Here is a 4525-nt window from a genome sequence, read left to right as displayed (position 1 = left end):
CTGTGGAGACCTTGTGCTAGGAGGGAAAAGGGAGCCCCATGCTGGGAAGCAGGAGGGAGCAGTGACGGAGCCAGGGGAGACTGAGCTGTCTTTGCCGCTTGTACAGAGCCAGGTGACCTCTGTGAGAATTAACTTGGTGTGAGTGCCTTATAACCCCCACCTTTCTGTTGTCTTTATTTTGCCTCCCTGAATTCATAATGAACTTGCCCAGAATGGGCAACCCCCTCCTCCTGGAACAACAGACACCCAAAGCAGTTAAGATGGAAAGAGTGCGATGAGCAATAGGAAATATCACACATGGTTAAGGGTAAGGAAAGCAGATGGATAGACTTGGACCCTTGCAAATGTTTAAAACTGAATATGCAGTTGCTATGGATGAAGGGATAATTCTAATTTCATTCACCTCAATATTAAAGTGTTTATATTTGGAACTAACTAAAGTAAAACCACTTATTTTTAATGCTGCAATTTGGAATCAATGGGTTGAATACATCTGCACTTTTCAGATGGAGTGACCTTATGTGGGTTTTACCTAACCTCAAAGTGCCTTTCTTTATCTGGTTGCTGTGAGGCAGAAGTTGAAGAATGCTCACTTACTGCCTGGATTACAATAACTGGACAACAAATGGCAATGCTTTCTTCTTTCCTTTTCTGAGTGATCCCAGCCAAGTAGAAAGAAGAGTTATTAGAAGCAGCTGGATGTCAAACTCCTCTGATCTGTAAATGACCCTGTTTTGCCAAATACATGATATCAGTGTAAATAAGCCCCCCCATGCCACCCCGGCCTCTGAGCTAGAATATGCAAGTTTTAGTCAAATGGAATAAAGGTAGATAAAGAAAACAGAGTCACTTCTCTGTAACAAAAAGATCTAATGATTAATAAATAGCCCAAGCCCTATGCTTGTGAGAGTAGGATGAGTGGGTGTGAGTATGCTTCTCTATCTCTCCTACTACACTGTGCATCCATTTCCCAGCCCACAGGTATATTTTCTTTAAAAACAATGTTGTTTGATGGAATGATTTTCCAAAAATTAAACTGCAATTTCTTAGGATCCTAGATTAAGTTCCCAGGTGGCCTCTAGGATTTAACATAGCTTCCTAAGTATCAGAAGCCATAGGAACCACACTCCTACTGGATAGGTAGCATCTAAGACAACTTAGGAAAATGCAACCTTTAAATTCTCTTGAAAGTAATTCTTCAAAATGTTTAGGATTTTAGTAACTTATATGGGGCTTAGTATCTAAGGTCTATAATGGTCTCTCTAGGTCTTAAACTAAATGGCATCAAGAGAGATTTTAAGTGTTCTCAAGTCATGCTAAAAATTGGTTTACTTCAGAGAATATTTTTTAAAATAGCCTGATTTAGTCTCAGTCAAGCTTCCCTAGAAAACCCTGGAGTAAGGGTCCCATTGAGATTTCAAAAATACCTCATTTCAATTTTCACTGACTGCTATTCTCACAATTAAGGCAATTGATCTCTCTCCAGAACCCCCTAGGAAAATCTGTCCTTGACATTAGAATGGTGGGAGAGAGCTACAGGGTGTGCCCTTCTGCAGAGTTGTCTCTGGAGCCTGACTTTGGGAGGGCTCAGCAAGCAGCTCAGGGAAGGTTGTCAGTTCTGCTCTCTTCATTCTTGGCCCCCAGCCATGCTGACAGGAAGAGTTAGGGTTCTGAACAATAATTCAGAATTGCTACAAATTCCAATGTATTATGAAAGCAATGCATCCTTGACACCTGCTCAGTGTTTGCACAGACACTAAATTAGGCTGATGTGCTGTAGTTGTGGAAAACACACGGGCTTCTCAAATAATTCTGTGATCTTCAGCAAGTTCTCTAGAGTCTTCCTTATTTTAAAATGCGCAGGTACCTTATATGGTTGCCGTGAGATTTCAATAAGACTAGGTTAGTAAGGAACCTAGTACGATATCTGATACATAGCAGTTGCTCAATAAATGGTCATCACTGCATTTTTCCATTCTATTTTTACGCATCAGGTTCATCCTTCTCAGTGCCACAGAAACTGCTGCTTCAGTGCCTAGAGACTGCCGAGAGGCCCCGCAGACTGGGATACTGGAAATATGCAAGAGGTCTCAGTTTAGTCTACAGTCAGCCTTTTCTGCTCTGTAGGGCAAATTATCCATCCATTTTGAACTTAATTCTCAGGGGTATTTATCTGGAAGACATTCAAAGCTAGAAAGAACTGTGGTTGAGGTGATCAAATCAAGGTGAGGGATTTGGGTAAGAACAAAGATGATGCTCTTCAATTTTGCCTTGGGGGAAGTAAACCTGAGCACAGGAGAGCTGGAAGAAGCCCCTCCCTCACGGTCAGTGCTGAATACAGGCTACAGAGCTGGTGGCAAAGGGGGATCTGGTATCAGGTGGGCCTGCCCTCAGAGAATGCCCTGTGGTTGGCACTTGGCGGGAGTAGGTGGGTGAGTCCTCTGGGGGCAGTGAGCCCTCCTCGGGAGGATCAAGCTGGGATCAGAGCAGTAATAGTATCTCTAACTCCCCTTCTCAGAAGCACCTACATTACCTAAAAAACCCTAAGGAAGCTAGTGGTTGGGTCTGGGGTGGGAGAAGGGGCTGAAGCATGAACAAGGAAAGTACTAAAAGCATGGATAACTTAATTTCTGCCCATCTGGTTGAAGACTGAGAAGCTAGGTCCCTTTTTTCAAACCAAAAATAAGTTGCCTGCTTTCTTCTCCTGTTACATCATCTGTGTCTCTGATGCCAGAGACACACTTAATGGTGGCCATGAAATGGAACCCGTCAGAAAACTGTTTCCTCTGTTCCCTGTTTGGTATATGCTCAGATGTGAATCTGCAGGATGATCCAAATTAACTAGACCACAGTCCTAGGCACAACTTTCTTTTACCTCTAGACGAGATAAAAATGATGCACGACAAAGACAGACCACGTTCTTTCTTTCCTCATCAACAGAAGCCACCAAGACACATATTTGCAGAGTCCACAAATCAGGCACCAAGGGCTCCACGTTGAACAAAATAACGGCCAAAGCATCCACATTCATTGGATTTGAAACAGGCTCTGATCCTTACTAGCTATATGGCTTTGAGAAAGTGACAGAGCCTGTCTGTGCCTGGGCTAGAGGCTCCTGCCTTTCACAGACTGCCGTGAAAATCCAGGAGTCCGCCGAGCGCCGTGCTCAGCGTGCCCGGCACGTGCTGGCGCCCCCCAGTGTTAGCTGCTGTGATTACCTGCTCCATTCCGAGCACCCTTAGGTCTCTCTCGGCATCCATCTGCCTGTGCCTTGTAATAATTTGAACTCTGGCCCTGTCACCGCGCACCCAGGGGAAAGTTATTCAACCTCCCTGAGCCTCGGTTTCCCTCCCTATAAATTGGAGACAATAATAACTTTCAAAAGTCATTGCAAAGATTAAATACTGCTGTTTTCAAAGTGGTTCACATGTGTAAATACCTAGGTACACAGTTTTCATTTTATCATCTACAAAAAAATGGGACAACAACATGCGCTGTCTTGCCTAGTTCAGATTGTTGTGAGAAGAACGTACATGAACGAGAAGTGGAGGGCACTGTACAGACGTCACTACGCCCAGCACCTAGGCAATAATTAGAACGGACTGCAGCCGGCTCGCAGCACCAGGAAGCTAAACGCTGGGCAGAGGGTAGGTAGTTCATCATGCAAACTGGCAAACAGATTGCTACTTCTACTGCTAGGAAACTGCGGAGTGATAAATGTAAACACATCTACCTCAGGCTTGCTCGAGAATAGTACTTTTTAATTGACTGAAAACTGTATTCCAAGTTTTTAATTTTAAAGCCACCAACACAGGTTGATGATTAATAATTAATTTAAGGATATTATATTAGAGTGGACAGATTTTTGGAGAAGTGTTTATGGCTTGCGTTTTCTTCAATTTTAATTCAGTAGACATTGACATGAATTGGTCCTGAGCATTGTGGTACCTAAAGGTTTTTTGCATTTTAACCCAAAGGAGATGAGTTCAAAGCATTCCTAGGCCTGCATATAAACACAAACGGACTCCCCATCCCTGAAGCAGGGAATCTAACTTCTGAAGACAAATTTTTCTTTCACAACTGGCAAATATAAATGAGTCCTTTCTGAATTATTTCATATAGGCTTCCCGGAATTTAAATTTTGTCCTATTGAATTTGAGGGAAATTGCTTTTTTTCCTACAATGCTATTGCAGTTCACCAAATAATAATTTCTATGCTGGAAGTTAGCATACCTCTCCTCAACAGGAACCACCGAAAATATGTACCTTTACTTGCTTTCACTGCAACAAATGCTAAAACAGTTATACGTCTGATGTAGATGCGAATAAAGCCAGATACAGAAATTGGTTCCGACTTTTTCCAAGAAAGCTTTCCCTCCTAATCAGTATTGCTCCCTCTCACTCTTTCCTCCCCTTAATTCAACTTGGAACTCACTGTAGCCTGGAGTGTGCTTTTGAATATTTTGGTTTTCCATCAAAATGCTTACAGCCCTATAGTACCTAGCATAGAACCAGGGATCAATAA

Source organism: Manis pentadactyla, chromosome 12 (genome assembly GCF_030020395.1).
Source record: "Manis pentadactyla isolate mManPen7 chromosome 12, mManPen7.hap1, whole genome shotgun sequence".
In the NCBI taxonomy this organism is placed as follows: Eukaryota; Metazoa; Chordata; class Mammalia; order Pholidota; family Manidae; genus Manis; species Manis pentadactyla.
This window is presented reverse-complemented; position numbering follows the sequence as displayed.